The following is a 16079-nucleotide window of genomic DNA, read 5'->3' on the forward strand; positions in this document are numbered from 1 at the left end:
AGATTCCATGGTAAGTGATGACATCGAACATCAAATCTTGGAACCTCTTATCCTTCACATTTTTGATTGACAACTGTTTTCTTCAACCTGCCTTTTGCATGACTGTAAGTCATTTTTTAAATCTTAAAAAAAGAAAAGGATGATTTAGATGGGGAAAATTATCACCTCCAGTTTGCTGACCGGCCCAGTTCCCCAGTTCCTCTAATAGGAGGATGGTGGACCCCACCCGGGCAGGGTGTTTGGGCATGGGTAGAGAGGTCATTTCAGCCCCCCTTTGTTAGAGGAACTGGGGAACTGGGCCGGTCAGCAAACTGAAGGTGATAAAGATCCTTTAGATGGCCATGGCATTTATACTGATCGAAATCACTACATAAGATTTATTTACGCTGTGTTTGGTATGCATTCTAGGACTAGATTCGAGGTCTAGATCGCATTTTGAAACTAAATTTTTTTTTTCTGTTTTTCCACTTCATAATGCTTTCTAGACCCAGAATCTTTTCCAAAAAATGATTACCAAACGCAACATTAATTTTCCATTTGGTACTTGTTTTTACTTATCTTTACCTTGTCTAAGTCTGAGACATTGAAAGGAGGTCATTTGATCACTTACGCCCTATCATTGTATGATGATTGAGGGGAGACCAATAGCAGCTACAGCAATGATTGACAATCGTGACACCGCATTTACAGTAAATAACATGGAAATATCAAATTGATGTGATGATTCTCCACATTTCCAGATATGGTTCATTGTATTGGGCGGTTACACAGATTAAGAATTTTTCATGAGTTGGAGTTTTTAAATTTATATAATTTTTTGAAATTTTTTTTTTTCTTTTCCTCAATAAGGGTTCAAATAAGGCAGGTTATCTAAAACTTGACCACGGGATTGTGATTATATTATCTTCTCTTATAAGATGCACATAAAAAAAAAAAAAAAAAGGGATCCGGCTCCTCTACAACGCACCTCTGAGCTACACCACATCCGGCCAGATGTTGACACGTGACCGAGGTGCCATTTGAAGGGCGTGAAAATGAGAGGATTTCAAAATTAAGAAATCCTTTTCTACATTGCATATGCACCACACTCAGATGTGTTTTAACCGTCCTCACCGTTCAAATAGTACCTCAACCACATGTCGACATCTGTTGCCACACCGGACATAGTGCAACTTGGGGTCCAACCAAATCCATAAAAAGACATCAAAAACTTTAAAACAGTATGTCGAATCACGTATATGCTTGTGTTATGGTTTGTTATATTATTTTGAAGTGCTTGCTTGCAGAGTGGGTGTGGTTCACTAGTAGACCAAGCTACTTTATAGTGATTGGTGGGTGACCATACGACTGTGTCTTGATTGTGATAATCGGAGTTTTATGAAAATTTTAATAAACACAGATTCACCCCCCTCTCTGTGTCGAGTGCTATGCAACCAGGTCCAATTCCATCTCATAGATCTCGAAAAGTCAACCCAAAACGAGTGGGAAGTTATGATTTCCGGAAGTTTCGATCAATTTACAGACTAGTGAACATATTAACAGGTCGTCTACTTCGTGCTATCGTTTGAATGGGATACAAATGGAATCTGAGACTGAAATTTTATATTTAAGTACATATGTGACGATATATATCTACATGCATAATCAAAAGAGGCTTCAATCCCTCACTAGTTTCCCCCAATATTTAAACATATAAATATATTTAATAAGGATTAAGCATTTTTAATTAGCTTCATAATGATGAATCTTACACATGGTAAGAAGATTCTACCAAAAACAAATTAAAAAAATGTACATTATGGGAAATAAAATGTGGGTCACTTGGCCAACTTGATTAAAAAAAAAATAGAAATGATGGGAGCTCCTTATTTGGTCAAGGTCAAAACAATAGAGACATTCGTATAATTCGACCGGATTGAATTAGTTGATAGGTTAAATTATTATCATACTTTTTTTTGGTAATGTAATTATTATCATACTAAGTGTAAAGGTTAGTTGATACTTATTTAAAGGATTAACTCAATATCTTTTACATAATAAAAGGGCTATTTGATATTAATTATAGAGGTTGGATGATTTTCAGGGTCATGTGAAGTTCTCAGCGTTGGGTGCGGACAGAGGACGTTCATTTCTTCCTCAACTTGCTCATTACGTGATCACATGGGACACCAACACTTCACAGAAATTAAATATCTCTCTCTCTCTCCCCGTGTGTTTGTGTGTGCGTGAGACATGGTATAAAGCTTAGGGACTTGATCCCTTAATATGATCTATCTCTCTCTCTCTCTCTCTCTCTCTCTCTCTCATGGTATAAATCACGTGACACTGTATAAATCTTAGGGACTTGATCCCATAATGGTCAAGTCATACTATTCAAAACATCATATCAGCATAGGAAAGTGGATCAAGGTTACCTCAAGGTTCACAATTACAAACCCTCTACATGTACTTAGGTAATCATAGTGTAAATAGAACACTGGCGAGGCCTAGTCCAAGCCGCCCACAAGAGGCAGGTGGGACCCGACCCAACCGTGGTGCGCATGTGAAGAACCAGCCACTTAAGTGGCTAAGTGGCTGGGTCTTTTCCTCCCTCTTAGATGGATTCTCAGTGGGAGTTTAAAAGGGGGCAGGGGTCTTAGGGTTTTGGCTTTATATAGAAAGCCTGTAACCCTGAGACCAGAAGATCTATGAAATAAAAAATTTTCCCTCTCTCCAGTGTTTATGTTCTCTTTGGGATTCCATGTCTTCCTAGGGATTTGTGGTGTGGAGTTCTCTGTGGAGAAGCCTGTAGTGATCGTGGAGCTTCGTTCGAGTGCTCGTAACCATAAGCTTGGCTATTGATTCTTTTTCCGCTGCGTCTCCGTACATATTCAGGTATGATCTAAACCCTAGTTAATTTGGATCTTAGTGTATGTGACCTAACAATGGTATTAGAGCTATTGGCTTTTTGTTCGCCCTTTTTTTTCTTTTTTTTCCATGCCTCGCTGCCCTTGGCGCACGTGCACAACAGTAGGCCGCAGTTAACGACTGTAATGGGTGTGTGCAGGGACACGCATGACCTAACCGCGCATAGCAGTAGCAACATCGGGCCATGGCCTGCGCTGCCGTGGCTATGTGCAGCTGGACGTACACATGACAACAGCCGCTGGCTGGGCCAAGCAACTGTCGCCGAAAAAATAAATGGAGAAGAAAGAATCAGAAAAAAAACATCACATCACCATGATTACTTTTCATGATTGCAATCATGAAAAGTAATCATTGTGATTGATGATTGGAAAAGTAATCATTAAAAGGGTTTTTTATGTTTTTTGAAAAAGCAGTCTGTGGTTTTTTTTTCCCTCTTGGTCTTAAGCTGTGTCTGTGATGTGCCTGTGCACACAGCAGTGGCAGCAGCGGGCCGTGGCTGTGTGCCACAAAGCTGCTTGCATGGCTGCCAGCCCCACGATAAAAAAAAAGGAAGACAGATTCAAATTCCTTTTAAGGATTTGGTTTTTTAGGGGTTTTGGGGAAAGGAGATGGGTGAAGTGGGAGTCCCCCCTTCACCCACCCTTTTACCTTTTATCCTAATGGGCTTATATTTATATGTATGGGTCGATTTTTTTTTAGGGTCTTAATTGTTGCTTTTATATTTATTTTTGCTATTATATGTTTGCTAATTTAAATTAGCAATTATAAACCCTCAACTGCGGTAATGCTGTCAAACACCCCATCCCATGTACAACATGTGCTTTTTTTATTTTTTATTTTTTCATGGCATGGATTTGGTGCTTGTATAATGAAATGTTTTTTGAAATGTATGTGCATTAGAGTTGGTACCTGGAAGAGATACACAGTGCAGTGCTCGCCGGTAGTTTGAAGTAGGAATCTTGAATGTAAAGAGCCGATGGTAATTTTTAATATTTTTTGAAAAACCATGTAATGGGAGCTACTGTACTGTGTATCACAACCCCGTACCGACTCGGCATATCACTTCAAGTATCAATTTTTAAGATTTTTTGACAGCCGATTGTAATTTTTAAATTATGGCTAGGAGATGCTTTTTTCCCTTATTTTTGTTCGAAATCAATTAAAGTTATACATCCCTAGACCCACACAATGTAAGATTTGATTACCAGCTTAGCGAAGTTTTTGATCTCACCGTGTGAGAAAAGGAACCATTAATTTTAATTAGGGTTTCTTGAACAAATTTGGTTTATGGATGTATACTAAATGTCCTTCCTTGTATATTGTAATGATGACCTCCAAAAGTGTTGTTGCTAACCTTAACCAAGACAACATAAGTTGGATGACATCAACTATGACATGTGGCACCGAAAGGCCAAATCCTTACTTAATGAGCAAGATTACCTTGAACTCATAACCACTGAAATGACCCCATCCGAAGTGGGTATTACCACCTGTCACCGTCAAGAAAAAGAGACTTACGACAATTGATTTAAGAGAGATCGTAGTACGCACTTTCTTATGTTAAGCACGATGCACGATGATCTTATCGACTAGTATGAGAAGTGCGAGATTCCCAAGTCCATGTGGGACCAGGTAAAGCTCGATTGTGGTGGTATATCTACTATTAGGCTTAGGTCCATGACCTTGAAGTTTGAGATGTACCGTAAGGACCCCAAACACACTATGGTTGAACACCTCAGGGTCGTGAAAGACATGATCAAAAAACTAAATGATGCTGGGATACACCTTACCGATGAGCAACAAGTACAAGCCGTCATAAGGACGTTGCTTGATTCCTGGGGGCAAATGAAGATAGTTCTAACCCATAACGGCATTGTCAAGACATTTAATGACATTGCCTCTCATGTAGAACTAGGGGCGGAGCGCCTAGAGGTGACCCAATTATATGCCCTTGTCGCTCAAGCAGGGCAGCGCAAGAATGTGTCTAAGTTTAAGAGACAGAGGACCACTAGGAATCAGGACCAAGCTTAAAACGCTACACCAACTGGAAGTAAGACCACCAAGCACCGATATGGCAAGCGTGGTGGAAAGAAAGATATCACCAAGGCCAAGTGCTATAACTGCCAGAAGATGGGGCACTTCACTTGTGACTGCATTGAAGTGAAGAAGGTACCATTTCTACCCCTCTCTCCTTGTACTTTGTATGTACACATGTTTTGGTTGCCCAAGCCCAATCTGACTGGATTGTGGGTACAAGAGCAACGAAACACATAGCTCGAGATTGAGGAGGGTTCGTACATTACAGAAAGATTTTGGATGGTGCCCAAAGTATCTACATGGGGAATGACCCGAGTGAGGCAGTTCGACGAGTTGGTACCTACCAGCTCACCTTACACACTGGGCGCATCTTGCTACTTCATGATGTGCTACACGCACCAGAAATCCAGCATAATCTACTTTCTGTTACTGCATTATTGACTTTAAGATATTCCTTTATTTTTTATGGTGACTCATTTGAGATACGATTGGATGGTAGTGTTTTTGGCTATTGTAGACTTGAAAATGATTTTTGTAAATTAGATTTAATAATTTCTTTTGTTTCCTCTTCATCTTTTGTGGTTGATTCTAATACTAGTCCTAATTCAATTACATGGCATGCTAGACTAAGACACATAGGTCGAGATAGGATGGGACGGCTAGCTAGAGAAGGCCTTCTTGGCTCACTCGCTTAAGTTAACCTACCAACATGTGAGGCCCATCGAAAGCCTTTTGGAAAGGCTAAACGGTTAACCTAGACCCTAGAGCTTATCCATTTGGACATCTGCGAACCAATGAACGTGAAGACACGTCATGGTGGTTCCTATTTTTTCACTTTTATCGATGATTACTCGTGATTTGGATATGTTTATCTGATCGCTCACTGCTACGAAGCGCCAGATTGCTTCAAACGCTTTGTAGCAGAGGTTGAGAATCAATAGAGCAAGAGTTTAAAAACTCTGTGCACTGACCGAGGATACAAATATTTGTCAGATCAATTTAAAGAGATGTATGAGGAAAAAAGAATTACCAGACAGCTCACTATTCCCCACACCCTGTAGCAAAATGATGTAGCAGAGCGGAGGAATAGGACAATTTTAGATATGGTTAGATCGATGATGGCGCAGGCCAACCTCCCAATATCTTTCTGGGGGACTGCTATGTTGACCGCTGCCTATGTCCTTAACCGTGTGCCATCACAGTCAGTTCCTTTCACTTCCTATGCATTATGGGAAGGCGCAAAGCTCACTTTGGGACATATGCAACCATGGGGTTATGCAGGATATGTTCATATTACCTCCCATAAATTTGGGAAACTTGACCCTAAAGCTAAAAAGAGTATTTTTATAAGGTATTCTGATACCTCGAAAGGCTATGTAGTGTACGATGAACATCAAGATGGAGGAATGACACAGAGTAAGTCCCGCGATGTGGATTTTCTTGAGACCGATTTCCCTAGAATCAATGATGCTAGCAGAGACCTTGATCTATTTTAGATAGAGACTGATGAAAATGTTTCATCCACTCTTGGCGAGGGTGAGGAATTAAACACTCATCAAGAGATCACCAGAGAGGGTGAGAGTGATCATCAGCCCAGTGGGAGTGTGTTACCTAATGAAAGCGCATAACCCGCGAGTCAAGAACCCTCTACTTGTAAAAGCGCACATAGACACGTTTCTTGATGTCATTTTGAGATTGAAGGGATGCTGCCCTCGTCTGTGTCCCAAGGGACAAGGATGAGTCAGCCTCAGCACTTTGGGGCATATGCGACCATGGGTTTGTGCAGGATATGTTCATAGTACCTCCCATAAGTTTGGGAAACTTGGCCCTAGAGCTAAAAAGAGTATCTTTATAAGGTATTCCGATACCTCGAAAGGCTATGTTTATGGTGAACATCAAGATGGAGGAATGACAGAGAGTGAGTCCCGTGATGGGGATTTTCTTGAGATTGATTTCCCTAGCATCACTGACGCTAGCAGAGACCTTAATTTGTTTGAGATAGACACTGATGAAAATGCTTCACCTACTCTTGGCGAGGGTGAGGAATTAAACACTCATCAAAAGATCGCCAGAGAGGGTGAGAGTGATCATCAGCCCAGTGGGAGTGCGCTACCTAATGAAAGCGCATAACCCATGGGTCAAGAACCCTTTGTGCGTAAAAGCTCACATGGACACGTTCCCCGATGTTGTTTTGAGATTGAAGGGGACGCTGCCCTCGTCTGTGTCCTGAGGGACGAGGATGAGCCAGCCTCAGTGAGTGAGGCACTCTTTTCTTCAGCTAAGGAAATGTGGCAAGCTATTATGGAAGACGAGTTGAGTTCTATAAGTAAGAACCAAGTCTGGGATTTAGTTGATCTTCCACCTGGGCACAAGGCCATCAGGAACAAGTAGGTCCTCAAAGTCAAGTGAAAGGAAGATGGATTAATTGACAAGTATAGGCACGTCTTGTAGCGAAGGGATATACCCAAAAGAAGGGTATAAACTATGATGAGATGTTCTCCCCTGTGCTGAGAATGGCCTCCATACGCCTCATTCTAGCCATTGTCACAAAGTTGGATTTGAAACTTTACCAAATGGACGTTAAAACTGCTTTCTCAATGGAGAACTGGATAAGGAGATCTTTATGGCTCAGCCTGTCGGCTTTGAGAAGAAGGGATATGAGTGCAAAATATGCCATCTCTAATGTTCCATCTATGGCCTTAAGCAATCGTCCAGACAGTGGTACATTAGATTTCACCATGCCATTACCACCGTGGGTTTTGACATGAATGAAGACGACCACTGTGTGTATGTAAAATGGTCCAAGGCAGAGTTTGTTATCCTATCCTTATATGTTGATGACATCTTGTTAGCTGGGAATGACATTGAAATAATTGTCACCACTAAAAAGTGGTTGTCCTCTACTTTTGAAATGAAGGACCGGTGAGGCCAACTTTGTGTTGGACGTGAAGATTATGAGGAACCGTGTTAGTAGACTTCTTAGTTCGTCTCAAGAGACTTACATAAAGAAAGTCCTGGAGCGATTTCATATGAACAACTCAAAACCCATTGACACCCAATGGACAAGGCATGCATTTTGAGCCTAGACCAATACCCTAAGAGTGATGAAGAGAGAAATCAAATGTCCAAAATACCCTATGCAGCGACAGTAAGCAGTCTGATGTATGTGATGATGTGCACACGTCCAAATATTTACTTTACCATTGGCATGATGAGCCTTTACTAGAGTAACCCAGGGCTAGTTCATTGGCAAGCAATAAAGAGAATACTTTGATACCTACGTGGTACTATAGACCTCTCGCTCACCTTCAATGGTTCAGACTTGAGACTGAGAGGCTATAGTGATGCTGGTTGGGCTAGTGATAAAGACGAGCATAAGTCTACTTCGGGGTATGCGATTGTCCTGGGAGGCGGGGCTGTCAGTTGGAGTAGCAAGAAAGAGACCTACATCGCCCTATCCACGATGGAGTCGGAGTACATCGCATGTTCGGCAGTTGTACTGGAGGCCATTTGGCTCAGGAGGTTCTTATAGAGACATAGTATTTTTGCTCACTTAGACGAAGTTGTGCTTATACACTATGATAGCATGACAGCACTTGTATTTGCGAAGGAGCCCAAATTCCATGGTAGAGCCAAGCACATTGACATACGGTACCACTACATTCGAGACATGGTAGTGCAAGGAAAAGTTGTTCTGCAGCATATCTCACTGGCAATATATTGGCTGATCCATTGACTAAGCCTATTGCCAGAGATGTTCTCCTAGTTCACGTTAAGAACTTGGGACTTAGGCGGATTTGATATGTATTTTCCTTGGGAACACTTTATTTGTGATGGACAGTTATCTGTATTTCTCTTACATTTATTAATGAGCATATATTTGTTTGAGTAATCTTGTGCATATACATTCATTGTTTGTAAAGATGTCACCAGGCATTGAATTGACCCACTCACACGGGTGATTTGCCTCAGCGCTTGAGCATAGCGAGAGAGATGAGCCTATAAGCAAGTGTGCTCGATGGTGCCTTAGTTAGAGCTATGATGAGACCTTTACTTGGTCCACCTTGGAAGATACCTCACTTCTAAGCAACCTGTTAGAAGCCGGATGTGAGGTTCTAGGTAGAAACCATGAGGGCGACTGTGTTAGAAACTCAGGTTAGGTGGTTAGAGTAGCGACTAGACTAAGATCTGTATGGCATTTATTTACTACGTGTGACATGCCCACCCTAGTGGGAGTTACACCATAGCATGCATATCATACTGCATGTGCTTATGACGATCGATAGTGAGAGTGATCGAATGGATCCCTACTTTGTCACTGTGTGAGTCACGTAGATTATATTAATCCCATAGCACCCTTATTACCTAAGATGATGTCATGAAAAAGACACCCAATGACGCTACTTTAATGTTCTCCTTAGGATCATGGATGATGCGGTCCAGTGGGAAGCGATTGGGATAGCTATTGGGGATATTTGAATTGACATGAGGGGCTCAGGGAAAACCATCGGACGTTACACCTTTGTTATGTGACTCATTGCCCGGGCGACGTGTCATATTTATGATTGAGGCAGTCATGAGTACATTACATACCAAGGATTACCACTTCTCATCATGAGGGATCGAGAGTGTTAGATCTGGTGTAAGTGGATCATTTGGGGTATTTCGAGATTGTTTGTGAGTGATGTACTATGTTGGTTAGATGGAAGCTTGATATAATACTCCTACCTTGTTTTATCTCAATAGGTCGCACGCCTCATTTCCTATATGAAGAGTTACACAATTGAGAGAGACTTGGATGCATAGTTAAACTATTGTGCCCCACGTGAGTGAGTGCGAGATGTAAATAGAGCATGGGCTAGGCCCAGTCTAAGCGGCCTACAAGGGCCAGGTCGGACCTGACCCGACCCTGGTGCGCATGGGAAGAACCAGCCACTTAAGTGGTTGGGTCTCTTCCTCCCTCTTAGATAGATTCCTAGTGGGAGTCTAATAGGGGCAGGGGTCTTAGGGATTTTGCTTTATATAGAAAGCCTGTAACCCTAAGACCAGAAGATCTGTGAAACTAAAAATTTTCCCTCTCTCCAGTGTTTGTGTTCTCTTTGGGATTCCATCTCTTCCTAGGGATTTATGGTGTGGAGTTCTCTATGAAGAAGCCTGTCGTAATCGTGGAGCTTCATTTGAGGACTCGTAACCAAAAGCTTGGCTATTGATTCTTCTACCGCTATGTCTCCGTGCACATTCAGGTATGATCCAAACCCTAGTTAATTTGGATCTTGGTGTATGTGACCTAACACATGGGATCATCACCATGGTTGACAATGATAAATCAATCAAAATAAATTTATGATATAATTAAAATTTATTATACCAATCTCATCTGTCATCCCATAAGAATTAGGGTAAAAACAAGAAGAGAAAAGATCATATCTTTCCATCACATGAAAAGAAGAAACCATCCCATATCCGAATGAGCACTAGAAAAAGATCGATTTGGATTTTCTTTCACATCCCATGAATAAATTAAAATGTTAATGCATGATAATGAAAACATTAAGATTCGCTAACCTAGAGAGTCTCATGTTGCTCCTCCTCTAGATAATGGTTCTTCTTGCAATGAGTACTTTAAGAAAGCAATTCTTAAACCTTCTTGATAAACCGAAGATTCCTCAAGTCAAAGCAACAAACTTCTCCATCAAAATATCTAATCTTTCCAAAACCAGGGTTCCACAAAACCCAAAACCTCACCACTCAGTATGAGAGCAAGAGAGAAGAACCAAGCCCTCTGGCCGACTCCCCCCTTATGTTTATATAGTTGGGGCTCTAAAGAGCCTCTCATGTATTCCTTATAAGATCTGACTCTCTCTCTCTGTCTCTCTCTCTCTCAAGTTTGACTTGAAATTAAGTAGGCTTTCCTGATGTACTTCTGTTTGGAAATTTTTCTGGTTGCCCAAACAATCGGTCAACTATAAGATCAATCTACCATAATAAAGAATAGTAATGGAGAGTATGGGCGGGTGTAGACACCTCATTTTGTCTTTCCCCAGGAGGTTTCCCGTAACGATGATGAGCAACCTCCAAGGCCTAGAATCGATGTATCCGTGGATGTAGTGTCAGTGTGCACTGCCTGAATCCATCTACCGATCGTCCATTTTCCCTTGTCAAAGCCCGAACCAGAGCCTCCAAAATCCCTTGGAAAGGCTAGCCCTGACCCAGACCTCTTGGAACCACTCTAGCCCAGCCCAACACTTGGTCCAAATAGCCCAAACCATGGCCATTGACACTAAAACCCACCTCGAAACTCAAAGGCCCCGAGTCGACACTGAACTCACCTGCCATTGACATCAAGCCATGCCCTCTCACTGTCGAACAGTGTATTTCTATTGTCTATCTCACTTCGACATTCAGACAATGGCATTCGACACTCAAACACCAACCTTTGATGTTGAGTCCTATTCATTGACAGGCATTCGATGTCGGCTGTACCCCACTTCGATGTCAACTCTGAAAATTTCAATGTCAAATATTTGCATATCCGAGAAGCATAAACTTTCCTTAATTTGGTCCAATTGCGATTCTTTTTGCGTCCCAGCCTATTTTTGGCACTTTGGACCTCAATCTTGGCTCTCTTAGGCCCTAAGAAACACTCCCTAAGGAAACTAAACACTTTCCACCCATCCATTGGTCCTTACCTTGACTTTACACCCATCGTCGATGCAAAGACAGCTCCCACCAATGATCCGGATCAACCTAGTCATACCTACACGAATTTGGGAGTGCACACACCCCTCTACATCTATAAATACACCCTCTCTCATGTTGAGGGGGGTTACTTGGCCATTAGATGAACTTGGCATAGCCTCCCCTTGGTGATTCCTAGCCCATAGTACATTGAGACACCCCTCCATCCATACTTAGCCTCCATTCAATATTTTTAAAGCCTTTGCCTCAACCTATCACTCCCTTCATCTCTTGCGTACTGTAATCCCACTTACAACATCAAGGTTTGGAGACACCAACCCGATAGTCCTGGCTTGCCAACGAAGTGCTACTTGTGGAGAGACAAGAGAAGCCTTTCAAACTGCGATACTTTCTCAACATATGAATCTCCTAAGTTAAATAAGGGAAACCTCCATACTCTTATTTTGATCTTCTTTCACTAGGTTGGCCCTTCGGTCTTTGATCCTATTTAATCTACTTCGTTTTTTCTATCTTCATCGCATTTTGCATCTCCAAGGGGAGTGTGATCCTGTCTTCCTAGATGGTGATCACACCCTATTATTTCTTTTCTTTTTCTTCATGCTTTTTTCTTGTGTTGTATCACATCTTCCATGCATGCATCTCTATGATCCCAATCTCCCATAGTTTAAGACTCCCTCATGCGCATGCACCATTAGCATATTCTTTCCTGCTTTATTCCTATATCTCCATTCATATGTATTAAATTATCATCTTTGTATACATGCATTCATCACATCACTATACTTAGCCTAGGGTCAACCATGTTGAGGCTATTTAGGTTTTTTTGAGTCCCTTATTTTACATTCCAGTATACTAACCCTTACTTTGTAGTCGAACCTCCGGGTGTGTATTTCCTTCATTCCCTCTTGTATTCTACTTTCTTGTACTTTCACTTGCATTTTGTACTCCACCAAAGCATGTTATGTTATTACTTATGCCTAGCAATAGAAGACCATCAAGTCCAGGCAAATTGGGGTGCCTAATACTTTCCCCAGACCGTAACTTGACCCGTACCCAGACCAACGGACCATTATCCCTAAAAGGGCATAGCATGAGAGTCATTACATTTATATCATAGGTCCTTGACCCTCCTGTAGGTGGCAACTTGTTACAACCACACCCAAAACCCTAATATAAAATTGTAATGTTGTGCCACATAGGCGAGGCAACAGCGTACGCCGGTGAATTATTTGCGATGATCGTCAAACCAACTCATAAGATCATTGACCCAAGCACCGGACTCCCGATTGAAGGGAGGTTCTTTAACTCCTAGGAAAGGTTCGTGGATGGTGATTTCCTATATTACCCTCCTTGCACCTACCCCAAGAACGATGAGGATCGCAAAGAGAACCTAGTGGCCGCTTGTATCAACAAATGATGCCTCTGTGTCATGTGCATTGAAAAGAGACTACTATTTGGGGTCTAGGAACTAAGCTTGGATGAAAGGTGAGCAAATACCATAAGCATAGTACTTACCCCAACACTCACATGGTTGGACCCTCCTTGAAGCCCTTGAAGTGCGAGTTAAAGTTCGTGACATTTTTTGGCTTATTCAACCTTGATAGCAGGAACAGAACCACTACTGGTGAGTCCGTTCAATCGTTCGTTTGAGCTATCAGAGTTGTTTTGGGAATTTTGGTGCATGGGAACCACAACCCCGCACTCTAGACATATTGTCCATGCCCCCGAGTGTAGTAGACCCCACCCTTGGCCTTCACTTACTTTGTTAGGCTATATAGGAGGGCCCATAGGGCTCAACTTAGACAATAAGTTAGTCTTATGACTTAAGGGTAAACCAAACAGGGCCTTAGGGCCACTTGCCTTAAATAAGGCTCTTGGCTATTGGTTAGCCATTATTCCTTCCAACCACATTCACTAGGGCATTGAAGAGAAGAGAAGGAAAGGTGGAGAAGGAGGTGGTAGGCTTGAATGCTTGCCAACTTGGGAGAGATTGCATTACACTCCTACATTGATTGAGGTAAATACACTTTCTCTCTCTCCCTCCATTCTATTTTGGGTTTAGGGATCTTCTAAGGAATGGGTTTCACCTAGGGTTCCACTTGGGACCCAAGGTTTGAGCTAAGCTATGCAATGAGCCTCCCTAATGGTTTCCACTCTCTATATTCAACCCCCATGGAACCCTAATTGCAACCTTATTGCTGTCCAACATTCCTTCCAACCCTAACCCTAATGAAATCGATCTTGGGAGACCAATCCATGGATTCTCCAAGGCCAATGGTGTAACCTGGTGTTAGTGACCTTAGAGAGGCTTAGGACACCCACTCCTAGCCCTTGTGGCTGATGAATCCCATAGAAAAGGTTGGGAGATGGAAACCCACAGAATGCACGTGTTGCCTCGAACAGAATTAGTTATCGTGCTTTTGTCTGTGGTTCTGTTCCATGTAATTGGGTAACATGGTCGAGCGGAACAATGAATGGATCCAAGGAGTGATTCTGTCCGTGGCTCTGTTCCTCCCAGCAAGGCCTCAATCCTAGGCGGAACAACGAATGGAACCATAAGAGTGATTCCGTCTAATGTTCCGTTCCCCTCGGTTTGGTCTCAGTCATGGATGGACAGACGAATGGAACCAGTGGTAGGTTCCGTCCGATGTTTCGTTCCACCTATTTGAGCCCAAATGCTTGGGCGAATCTAGGGACAGACTCACCCTGCTGCTTTCACCCATGAATCCATTCGTGCTGTGTTTAATAAAATCAATAGTTATTTTAGGGAACTCCCCTTGGGGCCCCTCCTACACTTTCTAACCATGTTCATGCATCCCTAGGTGATCTAATTAATACGGGAGAGCGTGTATCTGGGCAATCCATTACATTCACACTGAACAATACGTGGACAACAAGTGAGTGGGTTTGGTCTTTGTTTGGGTTTAACTATATGTATCTATACATTTAATAATACTGCTTACATCATTATGATCATGCTTGCATTATTGCATCTATCTCTTTCTGGATACCGATACTATGGATTATGGAATACATGTAATGTGACTTGAGTTATACTGCTATGTTCGATGTCGGGTCAAACCGACACTAGGACCCAGGACTGAGAATTTCTATTGTATGTCATGATGGCCAGTATGCACTGTGTTGTGCTAGTACCTAGGTGTTAGATGAAATGGGACGTTGATACACCTGGAATACCTCTCGACACGATAGGAAGCATGTAGTATAACTGTAGTTAGGACTTCATTTCCTATGCTACGACCCTTACCAACAGGGATTTAAGTGTTGGGTAACCAGAGCACCTGATCCCTGTGGAGAGTTAGAGAGGCCAGGTCAAGGGTAGTAATGGTTATTAGGATCTGCCTCTGGGTGGTGATGACTATGGCCGACACGGGCTCCAATGTGGTAATTGAGGTTGCACTGTGGCATCAAAAGGAAAAGGAAGGACCCACAATGTATTCTTGAATTACCATAGTATCATATACCTATTGACTTAACATTGTGTGTTAGGTGGTAATTGGATTAATAATGGCATACTATTTGTGTTGTTGTGTGTATGTGCATCTCCATCCCCTCACTGGCTCAATGGAGCTAACCCTCGCGTACATAATCTTTTTAGATGATGATACAAGTACTGGCTGTCCTGCTAGTCTCGACGTAGAACCCTCGAGATATGATGATATCGGCACTGGGGATCTGGAGACTATGATCGAGGAACATGGGGACGGATGCCCATGTGATGATTGTGCCTACGGGCCTTGGTGACTCTTGGGACGTGGCCCCCTTTTGTTGACTTTTGGGCCTCAAGCCTTGTATAAACATTCATGTTACACTATATTTTGTGTAGTTATGTCATGGTCGGTCGGTGACAGTAACAGAACTGTATCATATATCATTAGCCGATTGAACATACTATAACTACTACCCTTTTTAAATGCTTTCGCTTATACATTTGATAATTCGGAATATAATATTTACTCCTTACTTCATACTGATATTGATGTGACATTGATGTTAGTTTAGGACTGTGGTTTGGGACGCTGTATCTGTGATCCTAGTAGTGTTGGGATGACGTGTATCGTTTCAATCACCCCTTTATTTATTATTATATTCCTTATTGGAATGGGGGTGTGACAGCATGGTATCAAAGCATGATTGTCACGCCCCCAACCTGATGAAAGATATTTTACATTAAATAGGGGGTGACTAGGACAACCAGTATCATCCCAATACTTACCAGGATCACAGATACAGTATCTCGAGCCATAGTCCATCCTTCTTGTCATCAATTGCGATAACAGCAAGGAACGTACCAAATGGAATAAATCGTTCCAATCACAGGGTTAGCAGAAGCGAAATTAAATTAAGTCATGTGAATTATAGAGCATCGGTTCTCTAATGATAACACATAGTATAATTTAAACATTTGTAACCAT

This window comes from Telopea speciosissima, chromosome 4 (assembly GCF_018873765.1).
Source record: "Telopea speciosissima isolate NSW1024214 ecotype Mountain lineage chromosome 4, Tspe_v1, whole genome shotgun sequence".
Lineage (NCBI taxonomy): Eukaryota > Viridiplantae > Streptophyta > Magnoliopsida > Proteales > Proteaceae > Telopea > Telopea speciosissima.